This window comes from Podarcis vaucheri, assembly GCF_965113315.1.
Source record: "Podarcis vaucheri genome assembly, chromosome: 6".
Lineage (NCBI taxonomy): Eukaryota > Metazoa > Chordata > Lepidosauria > Squamata > Lacertidae > Podarcis > Podarcis vaucheri.
Window position 1 is genome coordinate 4,214,601 of NC_138764.1, and position 21,817 is coordinate 4,236,417.

Here is a 21,817-nt window from a genome sequence, read left to right on the forward strand (position 1 = left end):
TGTGCTTGGAGAAGGCCCCATGTGACATTTGGCAGTGAAAAAACTACACTTCATGGTGCCCCACAATATGAGCCCTCGACACCCTTACCTGCAGCATAAAGATTTCGCCAAAAATATGACATTATCCGATTAACTCCAAAGAGGTGCCAAACTCCAGGAAGAGCCCCTGTAGAAATACGTTTCACAGCTCCCCCCCCCCCCAAAATGAGCCATCAGCACACTAAACAGTAGTTTCAATATTTCGCCAAAAATCGGGGGTTGTCCGACTAACTCCAAAGCAGAGCCATATGCTGTAACAAGGCCCCATGCAACATTTGGCAGTGAAAACACTATGTTTTCCTGCACCCCACAAAATCAGCCCTCGGAACCCTAACTCTCAGGATCAAGATTTTGCCAAATATCACAACTGGAGAGAGACCTGTTGCATAACGTAAAAGTGCTGTCTAAAATGTATAAGATATTATGGGAAAGGGATTCCTGTGTCGAGCACTGGCAAAATGGCCCGTGCAGTGTTTAGCAGTGAAAACCGCACGTTTCACAGCACCCCACAAAATGAGCCTTTGGCGCTCTAACTGAAAACTTGACGTCATCCAATTAACTCTAAAGCAGCGCTAAACTGCAGAAAATGGCCCCCTGCAACATTTGGCAGTGAAAATAGATATATAAAAGTCAGTGCTTTCTACGGTGTAGCAATGCACAAAGATTAAAGCCACGATAGCCAGCTCTGAAAAGCTGGAGTGGTTTGAGGCTTGGAGTTAATGACTTGTAACACATCACATTCATGTTGACACCATGAATCATGTTGACACGATTTAGCACTTCTACGCATGCGCGAGTGGCGAAACACGGAAGTAACCCTTTCCGGTACTTCCGGGTCGCCGCGGGACCCAACCTGAAAAAAGGTAACATGAAGCAAACGTAACATGAGGTATGACTGTACTGGAAGAAGCAAAGATCACCCGTGTCGAAGCAATGATTCTTCAACATCAACTTCATTGGACTGGTCATGTTGTTCAGATGCCTGATTCTTGTCTTCCAAAGAAACTACCGCACTTTATTCCAAACTTTAAAATGGAAAGCGTAATGCTAGTGGTCAACAAAAGAGGTTTAAAGACTCTCTCAAGGCAAATCTTTAAAAATGTAGTATAAACACTGACAACTGGGAAACACTGGTTTGCCAGTGCCCCAATTGGAGAACAGCTTTTACCAAAGGTATCATGTGCTTTGAAGATGCTCGAACTCAGGACGAAAGGAAGACATGTGCTAAGAGGAAGGCACGCTTGGCAAACCCTCACAGTGATCAACTCCTGCCCGGAATCCAATGTCCCCACTGTGGAAGGACGTGTGGATCCAGAATTGGTCTCCACAGTCACTTACGGACTCACTGTTAAGACCGTGTTCGCGGAAGACAGTATTACTCGGCTACAAATGATCACCAAAGAAGAACAGTATTTGAAAAAATGGATTCCATATACAGTGGTACCTCAGGTTAAGAACTGAATTCGTTCTGGAGGTCTCTTCTTAACCTGAAGCCCCACTTGAGCAAATAGGGCCTCCCGCTGCTGCCACGTCGCCGGAGCACGATTTCTGTTCTCATCCTGAACAACGTTCTTAACACGAGGTAATATTTCTGGGTTAGCATGAAGGAGGTGAGGACAGGTGACCCCACCTAGGCCCGAAGTCACCCCTCCCCTCAAAGCAGGCTCAAAGCTTCTCAAAGCTTTTCAAAATCATTTTCTCAGCAGCTAAAAGGCATTAGGTAAGCATCAGAAACATTCGCTCTGCTGTAACAAAGGTCGCTTCTCAGGCTAGCTGACCTTGCCAAAAGGTACATTCAACTTGCCACTTTTCTTTCCGAGAACTGTGCCGATAGAGCAAGAGAAAAGAAACATCTCTTGGACATGCTGAAAGCAAGGCTTCTCATCCCCCTTTCCTGGGAAGGGCGCCAAGAGTCCAAAAGAGTCCCAAGACAGGAGCTTTCTGTTCATGCTCAGGAAACTCGTCATGGGGCCGGACTCTTGAGGAGGAGGAGAAAGGGGAGGGAACTGGAAGGGGAATATATACTCTGCGCAAATGGCTGTGAACTCGTGCTTGTTTTGTGAATCTATCACACTTGCTCCTTCTGCCACCCCGGATGGCAGAATAAAGCTTTTCTCTGAAACTATTCCTTGAGTGTCTGTTGACTCCCATTTCCCCGTCCCGGGCGCAAAGCTCTTCTCACCCGAGGCTAAAAAGGCTACAAGCAGAGTCTGTAACCTGAAGTGTATGTTAACCCGAGGTACCACTGTATCATTGAACTTGTCCATGGCAAGTCTGCGTTTATCTGCAGGTTGTTCATATGTGGTGAGTTTGTAGAAGTCTTCAGTCCAATCATAGAAGGGAGACACATTTTTATTTTTCCAACTCACCAGTATCAGTCTTTTTGCTGTGGTAAGGGCACAGGGAGTCCACTCGTATTGCCCCTTTGTCAGGTTCCATGTGCTGGGTGTAGAATTCGAAAGGATATTTTGCTCGGTAAAGGTACATTTGGCCTCAGCGATGGGAGTCCAGCAATGAATCATTTAGCCAGTGCAATGGAGGAGGAAGAGGTTGAAAATGGGAGACTTACTGGCACCTGGAGCAGCAGCAGCTGGAGCGTGGCCTGCAGTGCCACCTGGTGGCCCACCTCGGAACTTCCATGCCCACCCCAGATTTAAAGCTTTAGACACACACACACACACACACACAGAGAGAGAGAGACAGACACCAATAATTCACAAGCAGGAAATATCCCAAACAGCTCTTCCCCTGAAATATACTCGGAGTCGAGAGTGGATTTCATGCACTATATTCAGCTGATAGTAGCGAGGAATGAAAGTTCCCCCACAATATCTGTTTTACATACATTATTTACACAATGGGCTGCACGTGATTGGCTAATTCTGGGATTCTCCTGTAGGCCAATCAGGTTGTGGATTCACTTCCACCTGGAGCTGGATTGGGTGGCTCCTGCGGAGCAATCAGACTACTGCATTGTTCTAGGACCAATTAGACTGCTGCATGTTGGATCCTATTCTTCTAGGACCAATCAGACTGTTGCATTTTGGATCCTATTCAACTCAGTACATAACATCCCCACAAACCACCCCCAAATTTCCCAACATAGGAATAGTGTGAGTGGAGGCTGAGTGCACCACATTGGAGACGCCAGGCGGAGTAGTAGGGGAATCTCATCCTTTACTTCCACACAAGGGTGACAGGCCAAATCATCTGTCAGGAAAGCTATGGTGGCCACGATTTCACTGAAAACCCGATGTCTTAGGATTCACAACAAAACAACGGCAAACACCTGCTAAAGACCCCCTGAAATGGGGAGGCCACCAGGGGGCGCATTGGAAGATGGCCGACAATAACATCTCTCCGACCCACACAAGGTAATTAAGAGGCTGATATGGGAGTATGCAGCCTCCCTTGCCCCCCAAGGGAATGGGGGGGCACTGCCTTGCCTGCTGTGTCCATAATTCACCCCCGGATTAGAAAGAAGGGGGTGAGGGCACTAGGCACGAAGGTCGGTTCTCCCGGACGCTGTCTCTGATCGCGCACTGGTTTGCATCAGCTCGAAATAAATAATTGGATAAGAAGCAAATGCACATACTTCAAGTGAAGATCGGGAGTAAAGATGGCTAATTAATGGGATCTCTGTGACGCGGAGCGACGGGCTGGACAATAAATCAAGAGAAGACTTATCATTAAAAGATTGGTATGTTGGAGCGAAACGGAATGGAGGGGGAGGAAAAAACTTTTCTTTTTTGTCTTATGTGCGTACCCAATAACCCTCCCCCCCAGAGAGAAAGAATCGTTGCAAATTACTAATCACAAGCAGGAGATTAAGAACTGTGTGGAAATAAATTGCTAATCAAAGAGAGGACTTGTGGGAACATCGGGAAAGGAAGGAAAGCTTTGTGACGCAGTAACAAATAGGGATTCATTACGGCAGGCCTGCCCACAGCAGGACGAGGGGGAGGAGGACCAGGGTTATCGGAATGTGAGTTTGACCTGGCAGGCCCCCCTGAGAGAATGGATGACAGACTGGCAGGCCTGTGGAAATCAACGGACAGACTGTGGGGATGTTCTGTACGGAGGTGTGGAAATGGCGCCTGTCCTTTATGTGATATGGCTCTTGGAGAGTGTAAAATCCACACAGGATATGTTTGTTTTCAACCCGCTTGTGAAGATTATCAGAGATCACAAAGAAAGGAATATATGATAACAACAAGAAGATGAGGAAAATAACAAAGAGACTATCTGGAGAGAACTGGACAGAACTGTGTAATTAAAGCAGCAGCAAGAGTGATGTTTGGATCCCTTTCGGAGCTCAAAGTATGGGTACCCCCAACAAAATTTTAAAAATTTGGCTGTATAATTTGGAACTAATGTGATTTGGAATTAATGTGATCTGATTGGCCTGTTAATAAAAATTAATTATTTTTTTTTAAAAAAATAAAGACCCCCTGAAATGTTTGGCAGTGAAAACCCCAAATTTCATGGCACCCCAAAAAATGAGCCTTTGGCGCCCTAACTCACGGGATCCCAATTTCTCCAAAAGACAGACATTGTCCGATTCACTCCAAAGCGGCACCAAACACCCAGAGAATGCCCCCTGCAAGGTTTGGGGGTGAAAACACTACGTTTCACATCGCCCCACAAAATGAGCCCTCGACGCAGTAACCCACATGGTTGTCAGGGGCTGGACTGAGGAGGAATGGTGCCTCCCCACTCTCGAGGACCTGCTCCACAACTCCAATTTATAAAGATTATAATCCAAGTGAACGAGATCCTCTTGCAATTAGAGGTCAAGAGATATGTAAAAGTCAGTGCTTTATATGATTCAGCCACATGGTGGAGCAATAAACAAAGATTAAAGAAGCCATGATAGCCGTCTCTGAAAAGCTGGGATGGTTTGTGTCTTCAAAGGCATGGCAGTGTGGCTTGAAGTTAATGACTTGTAACACCTCACAGTCATCATCATAATATAATAATAATAATAATAATAATAATAATAATTTATGATTTATACCCAGCCATTCTGGGCGGCTTCCAACAAAATATTAAAATAAAATAGTCTGTCAAACATTAAAAGCTTCCCAGAACAGGGCTGCCTTCAGATGTCTTCTAAAGTCAGGTAGCTGTTGATCTCTTTGACATCTGGTAGGAGGGGGTTCCACAGGGCAGGCACCACTACCCTGTAACTTGGCATCTCGCAGGGAGGGAACCGCCAAAAGGCCCTCAGCGCTGGACCTCAGTGCCCGGGCAGAACAATGGGGGTGGAGATGCTCCTTCAGGTATACTGGGCCGAGGCCGTTTAGGGCTTTAAAGGTCAGCACCAACACTTGGAATTGTGCCCGGAAACATACTGGGAGCCAATGTAGGTATCGGGGGCCACTCCCAGTCACCAGTGTACCTGCCGCATTCTGGATTAGCTGTAGTTTCTGGGTCACCTTCAAAGGTAGCTCCACATAGAGCGCATTGCAGTAGTCCAAGCAAGAGATAACTAGAGCATGCACCACTCCGGTGAGACAGTCTGTGGGCAGGTAGGGTCTCAGCCTGCGTACTAGATGAAGCTGGTCAACAACTGCCCTGGACGCAGAATTGACCTGCGCCTCCATGGACACCATGAACTGAAAGGTCCCGGGGGCGTTACCCTGAGCCTCAGCCACAAGGAATGTGCAGCAGCAGAAAATGGTCATGCTGTTCTCGGTTGCATCTATGGAAGTCCAGGGTCCTGATGAAACGAAGTCCAAGTCCTACTCTCTCCTACCTTGGTCAGGCCACACCTGGAGTCCTGTGTCCAGTTCTGGGCACCATCATTTAAGAAGGGTGTTGACAAGCTGGAATGTGTGCAGAGGAGGGCAACCAAGACAACCAAGGGTCTGGAAACTAAGATTGAAGAGAAACACTTGAAGGAGCTGGGTAGGTTTGGCCTGGAAAAGAGGAAACTGAGAGGAGATCGGACAGCCATCTTCAAATATCTGAAGGGCTGTCACATGGAAGAGGGAACAAGCTTGTTTTCTCCTGCTCTAGACGGTAGGACTCAAACCCATGGATTCAAGTTATAAGAAAGGAGATTCCAACTAAACATTCATAAAAACTTTCTGACAGTAAGGGCTGTTTGGCGTTGGAACAGATTCCCACGAGAGGTGGTGGACTCTCCTTCCTTGGAGGTTACTAAGCAGAGGTTGGGTGGCCGTCTGCCATGGATGCTTTTGCTGAGATTCCTGCATCCCAGGGGGTTGGACTAGATGACCCTTGGGGTCCCTTCCAGCTATAAGTTTCTATGATTCTATGAAATGGATCTGGATTAATGACAGTCACCCACCAGTTTCATATGCAACACTGCTTCCCACCCCACCCCCTTACTGATTAATATATATAAAAAATACGTTAGACAAATAATAACTTACAAAGAGGATCAATAAACGTGTCACCTTTATTATATAAACTGTCATCATAATCACATGTCAAAATTTCTTCTGTGAATGAAATAAAATGGTTTCAATCAGTTTTTAATAACCAACAATCAAATGTAGAGCTTGGGGGACATTTAAACATGGCTTAGATCAATTCCCCAGATGTTCAGTGTCCAGGGGTTCAGTGCCTGGCACCCAGAAACTCATGGCAAAGGGGAGTCTGGCACCAAGTAACTCATAACATTTCACTTCCTTGCAAGCTAAGGAAAGCTGTTGATTGACAGACGACACTGGGCAGAAACAGAAAGAAACAGGGGGATGAGGAGGTCTAAGGGTGAAGTCCTGCTCCTGTCCATCCTAATACTGGGCAGATTATTACAGGATGTTGAGAAGGGTCATTTTTTACTATTAATTGAGAAACAGCAGCCATAGTCTAGGCCAGGAGTGTTTTCCCTTGGTGACACCGCCATGTTGAAAAGTGTGTGTTTGCAAGGTGTTTCCTGTCCTGTCCAGAAACGCACCGTGCTGGATGAAGCCAGCTCTAGATCTTTCCTAAATAAATAAAATAAAAACCCACTGGAAGATATATTTGAAAAATTAATGTTAAGGGGAACAATTCACATTGTTAAGCAAGGTAGCTAAAGCAACAGGGTCATGTCCTCCATTGTGACACGTCCCCCTGCTGAGTGACTTGGCTGAGGACTTTGGGAAGAGCAACTATCTGAGGATAGTTCAGGAGAAAGGAGGTGGTTTGTGAGAAGTAATGATGTTTTCTGGCAAAATGAAGATTTCTTCTTCTTGAGTGTAAGTAGGATGTCTAATTCTTTCTGCATTCTGCTTCTTATGCTCTCCCTCAAGATTTAGAAATATAGGGCAGTAAGGCAGATCTGGAAAAAGCCTAGGTAAAGGTACAGGTACCCCTGACCGTTAGGTCCACTCGCGGACGACTCTAGGGTTGGGCGCTCATCTCGCTCTATACGCTGAGGGAACCGGCGTACAGCTTCCGGATCATGGGGCCAGGATGACTAAGCCGCTTCTGGCGAAACCAGAGCAGTGCACGGAAAGACTGTTTACCTTCCCACCAGAACGGCACCTACCGTATTTTTCGCTCTATAGGACGCACCGGACCATAAGATGCACTGGACCATAGGAGGGGGAGAACTGGGGGGGGGGATTCTCTCCCTCTCTGCTCAGCGTCCCTTCAGCGAAGCGGCAGGAGAAACGGAGCCCCTTCCATTTCTCCTCCTGCTTCGCTGAAGGGGCACTGCGCAGAGAGGGAAAACTCTCTGCACCGACCCCTCTCACTCTCCAGGCTTCAGGCGGCTATTCGCAAGCCTTCGGAGCGCAGCGGGAACTCCTGATACGCTCCGAAAGCTTGCGGATAGCTGCCTGAAGCCAACAGAGTGCAGCTTTTGAAGCCTCCGCAGAGCAGTGGGGTGAAGGCACCCCGCTGCCCTGTGGAGGCTTTGCGCAGCCATCCCCAACCTAGAACAGTGAGACGGAGCTCTGCGCAGTGCTCCGCCTCGCTGTTCTGGCTTCGGGAACAGCCTTTGAAGCCTCCGCAGGGCAGCAGGGTGCCTTCACCCCGCTGCCCTGCGGAGGCTTTGCGCAGCCATCCCCAAGCTAGAACAGTGAGACGGAGCTCTGCGCAGTGCTCCGCCTTGCTGTTCTGGCTTCGGGGACGGCCTTTGAAGCCTCCGCAGGGCAGCAGGGTGCCTTCACCCCGCTGCCCTGCGGAGGCTTTGCGCAGCTAACCCCAAGCTAGAACAGTGAGACGGAGCGCTGTGCAGCGCTCCTTCTCTCTGTTCTGGCTTTGGGCTTAGCTGCGCAGCCTGCAATCACTCCATAGGACACACACACATTTCCCCTGAAATTTTTTTTTTTATACAAAATAATTTTTCTTAGGAAACCAATCAAATCACATTAGTTCCAAATTACAAAACCAAATTTTTGTTGGGGGTACCCATGCTTCGACCTCAGAAAGGGATCCCAGGGCTGACATTGTCCGGCAGCATCAAAAAAGCCCACGTCCTAACCAGGAGGTAAGTCGACAGAGAGTACCTAGACGCAAGGACACAAGCAATCTCACTTTCCCAATCCCCTTAATTACTGGACTAAGCTAACAAGGAGAGCTTGAGGAGAAGAGGGTCTGTGAGACTTATTTATACAAAGTGAACTGCTCAGAAACAGACCCAAAAGACTAGCACATAAAGAGTAAAGAACGGGAGATTTTATCTTAAATATATTGGAAATCTTTCTCATTATACTTAACCATAAGCGAAGATTTCTCTAACAAGTACCAGTAAGAAAAGGAAGACAGATTCAAATTTCACTCTGCAGCAGCAGTAGTAGCCCATTAAAAGAAGCGGAATTCAAGGACTTAACTTGTTTTTTACTTTGAAGTGGCGTGAGCCCAGCGAAAGAGACTGAGTTAAAAGACTTGGATTGTCAGTGCTGTTTGTGGTAAAAGAGTGGAAGTTACTGGGAAAAACAACACTTTTAATATTGAACTTATATTAAACACAAACCTATAAAGATGGCAAAGATGGTGTAGCGTGGTCTGGGAGAAACGGCCGGACTAATTGGAGAATCAAGAAAAGAAAAGCGCCGAAAGGAGGGGCAGAACTGGACAAAAGAGGAGAGGGACTATAAAATTAAAGATGAGCATATTTAGTTTGAGGAGGTAGTTTGTGAGAAAGGAAATACGTTTTCTGGTGTAATGAAGAGACTTTCTTCATATGAAGTATAAGTAGGATTCCTAATTCCTTCTGTATTCTGTTTCTTTTACTATCCCTCAAGATTCAGAAACGTAGGGAACCATGTCATGGTTAGATTAGTTTATAAAGATTGGCTGCATGAGCTGCTGGTCTCCTGCTGTCATGTGCCAAAGATCCATCCCCTGGTCTGCGAGGAGGAGGAGGAAGAGATATTGGAAGAGAAATGGGAGAATGAAGTGATGGTTATGAAGATCAGAAGGAATCTTTAGTGAAGGTGAAAACAATTTATGTAAGACCAAGCGACCAGGGGATGGATGCCACCGATGCCAATATAGATGGTGAGAGATGGTGATCTTTGTTCTTGAGGAACAGGGAGGCCAGAGAGAATCTGGATCACTGGGATGGGGGGAGGCAGCTCCCTGATTCAAGAAGAGTTCAGGGATGGGATGAGGAAGAGAGGAAGGGAGAATAACGCAAGCCACCTGGAGATCCTTGCAGGAAAGATGGGTCATCAATTAAGAATTTTTTCTCTTCATTTCTCTTCCAGGCAGCGATAGCAGTGAGGGCAGCAGCTCCAGTACAGCTCTACCCCGCTCCAAGACCCAGTTCTCCCTTCGCCCCAAACCCAAGTATCTAAATAAATAAATAATAGGGATACGGGTGGCACTGTGGGTTAAACCACAGAGCCTAGGACTTGCCTATCAGAAGGTCGGCGGTTCGAATCCCCACGACGGAGTGAACTCCCATTGCTCGGTCCCTGCTCCTGCCAACCTAGCAGTTCGAAAGCACGTCAAAGTGCAAGTAGATAAATAGGTACCGCTCCGGTGGGAAGGTAAAGGGCGTTTCCGTGCGCTGCTCTGGTTCAGAAGCAGCTTAGTCATGCTGGCCACATGACCCGGAAGCTGTACGTGACCAGTCTGCCAATAAAGCGAGATGAGCGCCGCAGCCCCAGAGTCAGCCATGACTGGACCTAATGGTCAGGGGTCCCTTTACCTTTATATATTTCAAAAACACTATGAGTCTCCAGTGTGGTCTCTCGTCACAAGGAAACAGACTTTATAAAGAGGCAACCTTTCAAACTTCTTATAAATGGAAACTGGGGAAAGCCCCCTCCAAAAGAATAGACTGTGCCCAGTGACTAGCTGATCCACATGCCTGTTCAGTTGACGCTCTAGATGCCTACTCAGTTGTTCTCAAAGGCTGTTGAAACAGAGAATGGCCAGTGTGGCAGGCTGTGCAAGCTGCTGGCCTCCTGCTGTCGTGCCCCTAAAATCCACCTCCTGGTCTGCGAGGAGGAGGAGGAAGAGATATTGGAAGAGAAATGGAATGAGGAAATAAGTATAATTAAAGAAAGGGAGAATAGCGTAAGCCACCTGAAGATCCTTGAAGGAAAGATGGGTTGTCAACATAATAATAAATGGAAAGATTAAAAATCTTTTGTCTTATTTTCTCTTCCGGGCAGCGACAGCAGTGAGACCAGCAGCTCCAGCACAGATCTCCCTCCCCACCAAGACCCAGTCCCCCCCCCTTCCCCACAAACCCAAATAGGGAAAAAAAATCATTATTATTATTCTAATCAAGTTCCTTTACAAACATGCTACTCTGTGATCATCCTTTTATCCTAGGCGGTGCCTTTTCCTACGTTTGTGAGCATGAGTGGAAATCCTGAGTCTCGCTGCAGGAGTCGACAGTTTGGCTCCTTCCATTGTTGTTGCTCCTAGATGGAACTGCACATGTGCGAAGACAAGACAGAGACTTCCAAACTAGATCAATAAACGTGTCACCCATTGTCTGAAAACCACTGTCCTAATCACATGCCAGATTGTCTTTTGTGAATGAAATAAAATTCTTTTAAATAGTTTTTTAATGTTGGCATTTGTCTGTCTTGAGAAGCAATGGAGTGTGCCTCCGGGGGTGATGTCAAAAGTCAAGCAAGGGTGTCAGCAGTCCCAAAGGGACCTCTCCAGGGAGCAAGACTGCGCAGTGTGTCTGGAGGTCCTGGGCTTCCCAGATGACAAGACTCCCTCTCTTGGCCTTGCAGATGTGTCTCCAAGGAAAGCAGAGTTAGGCACCAGTTGGGCTGCAGGAGTTGTCAGAAGGGGTTGTAAATGGCGCCATCCAACCGCCTGAGGGACTCCACTCCAGATTTGTGTAGGGTTTACTCCTTAGCCTTTTCAGCTCCCAAAGATATCCCACAAGGCAAATTAGGATCAGAGTTTTCCTTCTCCTCGATGGGCTTTCTTTCTAGGTGGATGAGCCCCATCTGCCCCTCACTTCCCTCCACAGCATTGCAGAAACCACCTTCTTGACCACTGGGCCCACGCTTGGTCTTGTCCGCTCAATCTGCTGGAGCCTGTCTTTGCACACAGGGGAAGTTCCTGAGCATTTGAGACACCTTGGCTGCCCTCACCTGGTTTAGGTGGCCAGTCAAAGCCGTTCCCAGGATGTGGCCTCTGTCGCATGCTGACCATTTCTAGGAGCAAGAGAACAAACTTTTTATTAAAGAATGGAAATGGTTTAATGAATAGTTACAAACTGTAAACAGATAAGAACATTGGCAGGATTATTGGAATAACCTGCAGTTTAATAAGATTATATATTTAAAGCAGATGCATAAATGAAGAAATTAAGGTAATTTGGATATGCATAAGATATGAAGAATCAATTTAAGGAACTGCAGAAAGAGGAAGAAGGAAGTCAAGTTTTGAAATGTTAAAATGACTGCAAAATTATTGAAATGTATAAACTTGAAAATCATAATTTTTTTAAAAAAAAACATTTCGCCCAAAATCAGACGTCATCTGTTTCACTCCGGGTTGATTAGCACCGGAAGATGGCCGCCGAACTAGCTGCAGAGTTCTGGAGGTTATCTGAGGCAAGTTCTAAATCTGCTTTTTAAACAGGCTCGACACCGGGCCAACCTTTGAAACTCCCTTTATAATATTTTTTAACTCCTCCAGAGTTTTTTAAGTAGTTTAATAGTCCTTTTAGCTTGCTGCTTCTAAAGAAAAAGAGCTCCTTTGCTACCTTGTTACCTTGTTATCTTGATGTCCGGAGGGTTTTACTCCCCGCGACGCCGCACCCCTCAAGTCTGACCGACAACAAGGAAAACGGTTGACAGCTGATTTATTGCCAACTCCGTGTTACGCTCTGAACTATAAGCTATCAAATTACAAATTACAAACAGCTACCCCAAATCTTGCCTCATTTTGGACCTTAGCCCATAGCTGGGTGGACAAAGATTTACAAATGGTACTTACCAGAAAGCAATGTAGGGACCTGGGGATAGTGACAAGCCCACTGTTCCAGGAGTGTTATGAGAAACAGAGTAAAATCACGCAATACTTCTTACACACAAGGGACAACGAAAATGGAAATGGAAATGAGCAAAAGATGGCTGAGATGGCTGAGTTGAAGCAGGATGAGGCTCTTCCTTTTCCCTCTGCTGCTCAAGATCACTCAACCTTCTCTAGAGGAATACAGGACACAGAGAATAACAGAGAGAATAACAACCAAAATAGAAATACAATGAGCCTGGCCCATGAAATAGTCTTGGCTGAGATATTATCTTCAGAGCTACAGGAAGAAACCCGAAACTCCCAGAAACCCCAGACTTCATCTATGGGCTCCCAGACGGAAAACAATGACTGCTATCCTCAGGACTGGCTGCTCTCTATAAATCTGGATCTGGCAGCTATGAAAAAATACTTAACAATAACAAACGGGCTGCTCCTGACATTAGTGGAAAATTATCCCTTCCAAGCTAAAGGCTCAGAACCCTATGGTGTTGATCCACAAACCACCCCTCAAGGGCCAGAATATACAAAGCAACCAGCAACCAGCAAGTGCACACAAGGATCAGCAGCGGAAAATCATTTACACCAAGGAAAGGACATAGGACTGCATGTATCTGCCCCTAAAACTGAATTTCCTATTGAAGTAAATCAAAAGAAGCGAGGCATTAGTAAGAGACCCCATAAGAAGAAAGCTGAAACTAAAAAGAAAAGTAAGAACATAAAAACTGCAAGGAAATCTGTTACAAACCGACGTGCATGCAAAGTATGCTGGAAAAGACTATATAAGCTGATTCCAACAAAATCAAAAACAAACTCTAACAAACCTGCTACACATGGCAGCAGAGAGAACAACAATGTGGATCCAGGAAAAAAGATCCAGCTGAAGTCTCTGAAAGAAACATCATTGCTGCCTAATAAAACAAGTGAGGAAACGGAATCACTACCCGGGTGCTCTATGCTGAAACCCCAAGGATCCATAAATATTAAAGAAGACTCACCCCACACTATTGATTATGGCAGATTTCAAGATGAGCCAGTAGCAGGGCAAGACCTGCCCCAGGATAAAGGATGGAAACTGATGTTGGCAGATAGGAAGTTAGCTTTTCTTAACTACCCGAAGCCAAAGGGCTTCCTTACACAGGAAGAACGCTTGGTGCATTTTGTGAATATTTTAGATGATATGCTGCCAGGGAAAATAAAATTAAATGACATTACCTCAGTAGATTTCATATTCTACAATGGATATTCTCTGCGAGTGATTACCTCCTTCAAAGATCAAAACTTGGCTAAATATATATATAGATCAAGATACCTGCTGTCAAAGAAAAGGATAACGGTAACAAGATTTTTCGAAAACAGCACATGTTTGAAATTGTTCCCTGATGAGTTTACGACTGCTGAGATAAGATTTACTTGTAAACCAAAGGAGGAGAGAGGACACTCAAAAGACAAACTGGAACATACTGAACAAGGGCCCTTGAAACTAAGACAGGAGATGAGATTGCCTAATGAGGGGATGGATAACTTCTATCCAGAAGAAAAGGCATTAATAAATCAGTTTGGATTGTTGCCTTTCTTTGCCCAATCTGAGATTTTGAGAAGATTGGAGACCCTTAGAAATAAGTTAACAGAGATGAATGCTCAGGAAAAAGTAAGAGAGAAAGAACCGGCAACGGACCAATTGAAGAAAGAGAACCTCTCTGAAAAAGCTAAAACAGACCTCACGAAAGATTACTTTTATAATACCTCTACAATTGCGGAGATAAACCTGTTAACAACAGATCCAACACAGTGCGTAAGGGACAGCAACAATCTACCACCTAAGAAGGAAACCATCCCTATGGCAACCACGAAGGACTACCCTTATATTACCTCTGCAGCTGCAGAGATAAACCTGACAACAACAGATCCAACACAGTGCGTAAGGGACAGCAACAACCTACCATCTAAGAAGGAAACCACCCCTGTGACAACCACAACGCGCTCTTGGACCAGCATGAGGTACCTGGATGAGGATGAACTTGGCACCAGTCAAATAGAACACCTCAAGGTAGACTCGCCAAAAAAAGGAGTACTGATCACTAACGTTAGCACGCTGCACCCTTCAACTGATTCTATTGAGTACCTGGGCGATAATACATCTATGGACATTGCCAAAATGAATGAAATCCAACTAACAGATAAAAAGATAGGCCCAAAAAATCTTTCAAAGGCAAATTGACTAAGACCAATTTTTGGCAAGACAACGTGCAACCTTGCCTTGCTAACTTGGAATATTGCAGGTTGGCAAAAGAGGTGTTCTGACCAATCCTTTGCTAAATATATCCAGAGACATGACATTGCTTTCCTCCAGGAGACCTGGAGCACAAGTGAAGTGGAGTTAAATGGTTTTTCTGCGTTCTCCCTCCCAGGTCTTTCAAGTACTAGAGGGGGGCGAGTTAAAGGTGGGTTAGTTACCTTAATCTCAACAAGGCTAAGGGCCACATTTAAAAAACTAGACCCACTAGACCATCTGGCCACAGCTGTGCAAGTACAGTGGAGAACCCAAAGCTGGCTGTTGATTAATGTATACCTACCTCAACAAAGAGAGAAAAGACTGATAAGAAATACTTGGGCTCAATTAGAACAGTATCTTGACAAACTACTAAATCAATTTCCTGATGCCTCTGTAGTGGTGGCAGGTGACCTAAATGCCAGAACTGGACAATCTGATGAGGCTTTGTGTGCCCATTTCCACGAAACAGCCCCCATTATAGAGGAAACCCACCCAATACCAGCTAGAATCTCAAAGGATAAAGGCTGCAATTATGCCGGCTTATGCCTACTACACTTGGTCAATAAGTTGGACCTGGTTATATTAAATGGCCGCACAGAGGGGGAGAAGGTCGGAGAATTCACATTTATATCTAACAATGGCGCCTCCACAATTGATTATATAATTGTGTCGTATGATCTTCAAAACAAAGTTCTGGAATGCAAAGTGGAGGAGCGCTTAGACAGTGATCATCTGCCATTAAGTGCACTTGTGGCTGCGGGAAAGGATTTATCCTGCGCTGAAAAAATCGAGCATTCGAGCCCTACAGCTTTGGAGCTCAGATATTCGCGCATTAGATGGACAGATGAACTGCATAAGGAAATTTCAAGTAGGCTATGCTCAAAGGAATTCCTCATTAAGAGAGAAAACCTCATAACTTCCTCAAGCCATGAATTAAAGATAAATTTATTTCAGGAGCTAATTTTACTCCTTCAAGATCCCCTGAAGGAAAAAAGGAACAGGCCAAGTAGACAATCCTCAGTATATAAAAACTCCAAACCCTGGTTCGATCAAGAATGTCAGGATATGAAGCTAAATTTACTGAAAAAATACAAGAATTATAGATCTGCCAATTTACCCCAACTCCCCACGGGCTGGTTTGAAGATAAACGGAATTATAAAATTTTGATCAAAAACAAAAAACTCCTGGCACAGAAAAGAGAATGGAAATGCCTAATAGATGCATCCAGAGAGAGAGATTCGGCCACCTTCTGGAGACTGGTAGCAAATGGAGTGCGACCTACTTCCTCAAAAGTGGAGTATACTATACCTGCAGGGACTTGGGAGGCATTTTTTCAATCTTCATATTCAGCTCTGCCTCTGACACAGCCACTAATACAGTGTGCGGCAGATGATGAGTGGCCTCCGGTGTCAGTTGCGGAGATTAGGAGGCTTATTCAGGCACTCAAACACAGAAAAGCCCCGGGAGCAGATAACATCTCTCCTGAACTTCTCAAAGCCAATATTGACTGGTGGGCCCCAGTCCTTGCCACCCTTTTCACCAGCATAGATCAAACAGCAATAATACCAGAGGACTGGGGATTGGCAATCATCGTTCCCATATTCAAGAAAGGCTGTAAACTTGATCCAGCCAATTACAGACCAATCAGTCTCTTAAGCATCATCAGCAAACTTTATGCAACTCACTTACGTGAAAAGTTTGTGGACTGGCTAGAACAGGAGCACATCCTAAAGGAAGCCCAGGCTGGCTTCAGGGCACATAGATCAACTCTAGACCAAGGACTGGTATTGCAACATCTAGTGGAGAAATACACCTCAAAGAAAGGAGGCTCTCTCTATGTAGCCTTTATAGATTTCAAATCAGCCTTCGACTCGATACCCCGGCACAGACTTTGGGAAAAACTAAATGTCACAAACATCGATAGACGTCTTTTGCTTCTTATCCGTAGACTACATGAAAATACTCGGATCCGTGTTAGATGCGACTGTTATGGGAACCTATCAAAGGAAATCCAAAGTTCCCATGGTGTCAAGCAAGGCTGTGTTCTTGCCCCTATTCTTTTTAACTTCTATATAAACTCCTTAGTCGGAAAGATGGAGGAAGCAAGTACTCACTCCCCAAATCTAAATAATACACCAATCCCGGTCCTTTTGTACGCAGATGATGCGGCACTTATTTCCTTCTCTTGTGTGGGTCTAAGAAAACTTTTACGAGCTCTTACAGAGTATTGCGAAGCTGAACACCTAATAATAAACTACACCAAATCAAAAATTATGGTGTTCTCCAAGAGAAAACTCCGACATAAATGGAAAATTAATAACCAACCTATTGAGCAAGTAACATCTTTTAGATATCTTGGAATAATTTTCGATGAGAAGGGGTCTTGGTGCCATCAGATTAAGAATTCCATTGTAAATGCGCAAAGATCTTCCAGAGCTATCATAAGATTCTTTTATAGAAAAGGAGGTCAATATGTTCCCGCTGCCTCCCAGGTCTTTGTTGCAAAAATACTTCCACAATTGACCTATGGCACCCAGATATTTAATTGTCAAAACCTCAAGTCCCTGGAATCAGTACAAACTAAATTTTATCGTTCCCTACTAGGGTTACCTACCTGTGTCTCTAACACTGCCGTTAGGCTGGAGGTTGGCCAACTCCCTATTAATGCCAGGATATGGATCCTGAAGATTCATTTCTGGCTAAAACTCATATTTTTCCCAGTGGGAGTGGCTCCATTGACTCTACTAGACCCGTTCCAGTCTAAATGGAGATTGTCGCTCTATGAAAAACTGAGGGGCCTGGGGCTTTCCTCACAAGAACTTATAGCCTCAGGCTTTGAAAAGGCTAAAATGATGGTGAGCCAGCGAATAGGAGATGTAGAGCTTCAGGACCATATGAGCAAGATAGATAAATATCCAGCTATCCAAGATTATGGAAAAGGGTTTAACCTAACCCCATATTTGATGGACCTACAAATCGCAAAATATAGGCGGGCGTTTACCCTTACTAGATTTGATGTATTGCCATCTGCCTTACTAAAGGGCAGATACGAGGGCACACCCTATGCTGAACGAGTTTGCCCATGTGGTCTGAAGGAGGTGGAAACGGCTTCACATGTGTTGTTACACTGCGACCTTTACGGGGATATCAGGTTACTGTTTATCTCCCCTATCGTTCAGAAATTTCCAGGTCGATCTGAATCTCAGCGGCTGAAAATCCTACTAGGAGACAAAAACCCAGAAGTAACATTGAAAGTGGCCAAGTTTTCTGCGGCCGCGATCAAGCGGAGGGCATTAGCTGTAAAAAAGTAAAAGATCTGACCCCTGGATAAGCCCCCCCTTTTTTTAAGCCCATACATATACTGTAGTGCATACATGAGTATGTATATGTGTGTGTGTGTATATGTGCATTGTTTTTATGTATAATTTTACAACTTTTAACTGACACCACCATTCCCTTGTAAATTATTGCTGCCTTTTATGTTTCCCCCCCCCCTTTCTTCTGGTCTATGACCGTAATAAATTTATTCATTCATTCATTCATTCATTCATTCATTCATTCTGTTTCACTCCCAACTGGAGCCAAAGGACACAGGCCTGGCCAGGACAGCTTTCCAGTTATAGCTTCTGCGGTGATGAGGCATGTGAGCCTCAACTGTCCTGCATCTACTCCAGCTGAGGAATCACACACCTCCTCCCCAAGCTAGCGAGCCCCACCTGGGCTGTGGGTCCTTGCCTTCCGGCCCTCCCAACTGACAGTTGTTAGTTCTGGAATCCTGAGCTTGAGGGGGGGGGGTACATCCCATTTCGCCCCGTGGGACACTCACCACCCCTTAGCCACCTGCCTTTGGCGCTGCAGCAGTGATGGCTTTGGTCCTTGAAAGAGCATGCAAGATCTCTCCCAAATCTCAATACATATTTTGCTCTCCTAGACATCTTGCAAGACTTCAATGAGATCTTGCAGGAAATCTCCAATCTGTTTACCTGCAAGCACACACCTTTAATTTTTTCCCCTTATTTAATACACATTTCTCAATCTAACAGATTTGCTCATAGGATTCTGTATCACATGAAATGGAACATTTGTTTTGTTCTATTGTTACATTATTTGTGGCCTGCTAACACTTTGGGAGAAGCCTTCTCTCCCTTTTCCCTTTAAAAATGAGGATCTGTGCTTTACACTCAGCAGGAAGGTCCATTTAAAAGGAAACATGTCGTTGTTTTGCTGCTGCTTTTTTGTGTTCTCAGGTGTCCAAGTTAGCCTCCTGGCCCTGCTCCTCCAATATACCACAGCAACATCCCCACTAGAAATCTCTACTTGGGCTTTCATTGGCCATCAGCAATATCCGGAGGAGCCAGGTGGAGAGAAATGCCCCATCTTGCCCATCTTTGGGGTTTCAAGAGGTATAGCCTCTGTGCATGTGCAGAATTCATGATTCAGCAAATCTATTAGACCATGGAAAGAGTTCTTTCCTCTGATTAAATTACCAAAGGAAGAAAGCAGGATTGGCTTTTCTCACCAGGGACACAAGGAAGGGGAAGGTGTATGCTTAAGAAATCAAATTCCCCAAGGGCTGAAACTCTGTTCAGCCAATTAAAAAACTCCAATTCTCTCAGGAGAGTGCTTCATATCCGGCGGGCAGGGCGTGTGTGCTTTGCTCATGATCCCTTGGATGTCCTGAGGCTGTTAGAGCAGCAGCCGTAAGTCTTGGGGCTCTGGGAGTGAGACATTGTCCTCAGAAGGCAAAGAGTAACTGAGGTTCCCCTTTCTCTCCCTTTTTTGGCCCTGAACAAGGAGCTGGCCAGTTCAGGGCCTCCATGGGAGAGAAAAGGGGGGCCAGCACTTGTGCTCAAATGAGCTTTCATACGCGGTCATCCTGCCCCACACTCACATTCCAAAATATCTGCATGCTCACCTATCCAAGAGAAGAAGAAGAAGAAGAGTTTGGATTTGATATCCTGCCTTTCACTCCCCTTCAGGAGTCTCAAAGTGGCTAACATTCTCCTTTCCCTTCCTCCCCCACAACAAACACTCTGTGAGGTGAGTGGGGCTGAGAGACTTCAGAGAAGTGTGACTGGCCCAAGGTCACCCAGCAGCTGCATGTGGAGGAGTGGAGAATCGAACCCGGTTCACCAGATTACGAGACTACCGCTCTTAACCACTACACCACACTGCTTGTAGGTGGTTGGTGTTGGGCTGGGGGGTCCCAGAAGGCAGAATATGTTGAGAAGCAAAGCCCAAGAAGTTGGAGGCATCCTCTTCGCATCCACCCAAACCCAATCTAAACAGCTTTGCTCCAGAACCAGCCCCTCCCTTCAGTTCTGTTCAGTTAAGAATGTCAGTTAAGAGGGACCAACTATATTTTCTTGTTTCTTGCCTGCACACTGGTATCTGTTTACCTGTAAGCACACACCTTTAGTTTATCTTTTTAAAAATAAAAATAAAATACAAGTTTCTCACTCTACCAGCTTTGCACAAAACAACAGCCATTTTGTGATCCATGGCAGTGAAAACCCCACGTTTTATGCCCCCCCCCAAAAAAGAATGAGGCTTCAGGCCCTAACCCACAGGGTCACAATTTCTCCAAAGGTCCAATGTCATCTGATTCACTCCAAAGCAGCACCAAACACCCAGAGAATGCCCCCTGCAACATTTGGTTGGTTGTGAAAACACAACATTTCCCATTGTTAGAGTGGCATACAAAGGATGAACAAGTTAAATCAGTGATGATAGATTGAGCAAGACATGTAGGACATAACATAATGTTTGAGGATTGGGAAAGATTGTGGAAGAAAGGGGTCATGTTCACTGCATGTACTGTACTAAAGGAAAACATAATGAAAATGATGTATAGATGGTATCTGACCTCTGTTAAATTAGCAAAGATTTATCATAACTGTGATAACCATTGCTGGAAATGTAAAGAAAACGAAGGTATCTTCTATCATATGTGGTGGACCTGCCCCAAGGTGAAAGACTTGTGGGAAAAGATTTATAATGAATTAAAAAAAATGTTGAAATATACATTTATAAAGAAACCAGAGGCCTTTCTTCTTGGAATAACAGGTTTGGAATCCCCCCCCCCCCAAGTTGTCCCCCCGGGCAACAATTTTTTACCTTTTGAATGTTGTCTAGATTTCTACAATTGATTTAGGGTATTTTTGCACTGCTGAATCAGGAAATGTCATCCGTTTCTCTCCATCAGGTCAGGTTTTTGTGCTATGTTGATTTGTAAAAAAATCAGATCTTGTGACAAAATCGATTACATTTTTGTGGCATTATCAGCTGATTTTTGTCAACACATATCATCCTAAATATGTTTTTAAGAGAAAAAAAGTTTTTCCAACAACATATATTGATTACCTGATAGAAACATCGATTATTGTAAACTGAATGGTGGGCATTGATAAAGGTAAGTACACGTAAATTGCATGTTGCTTCACCATTTTTCAAACTTCAGGGCTTGAACTTCCGTTTCTTGGAACTCTTGGAATGCTCAGCGGCAGGGAGGTCTCTCTTCAGAGTCCAACAGTAGCCAGCCATAATGACTGCTTCCCAGCAACCCTGATACCTGGTCTCCAGGTCAGAGGGGGCAGGGTTTCTGTTGAGGCAGGGGATTAGCTGTGGGAGGAGCTTATCAGAGTTTGCAGGGCATCAGTTGAAGAAGGAGCAAAAAGGGTTTTCTCTTGTGTGTTTGTGTTTCTTTGTGGCTGATTAGCTGTTTTCCCTGTGTAAAGGTCAGAGGGGGCAGGGTTTCTGTTGAGGCAGGGGATTAGCTGTGGGAGGAGCTTATCAGAGTTTGCAGGGCAGTTTGATCCATCTTTTAGATTTAGGGGAGCTAGTCTCAAACGTTTGTTGGGGGAGACCTAGGTGGTTTTTTTTGTGGGGGACGTTATTTGTCCTGTCTTCAAGCTTTTTATGATGGAGGACCTCTGTAGCCACCCCCAACGACACGATCTCAAGATGGAAGGGGAGGGAACAGCTGCAGTCGCCTGTGATTCCTGCACAATGTTTGCCATCTTGCCAAAAGTTGCAGGCAGCTTTACCTGCAGCAATTGCATGTTGATTGCCCTCTTAAAAGA

The 21,817-nt window shown here is 45.1% G+C and overlaps 1 long non-coding RNA gene across 1 annotated transcript; it reads right to left on the bottom strand.

The window, feature by feature from the left end:
- Nucleotides 1-10,183: 10,183 nt before the first annotated feature.
- LOC309534507 lies at nucleotides 10,184-20,048 on the bottom strand. The gene is made up of 2 exons (XR_014220762.1): nucleotides 19,906-20,048; nucleotides 10,184-11,636 (listed from the first exon to the last, which is right to left on the bottom strand). It is a non-coding gene; the product is annotated as an uncharacterized lncRNA (long non-coding RNA).
- Nucleotides 20,049-21,817: the final 1,769 nt, after the last annotated feature.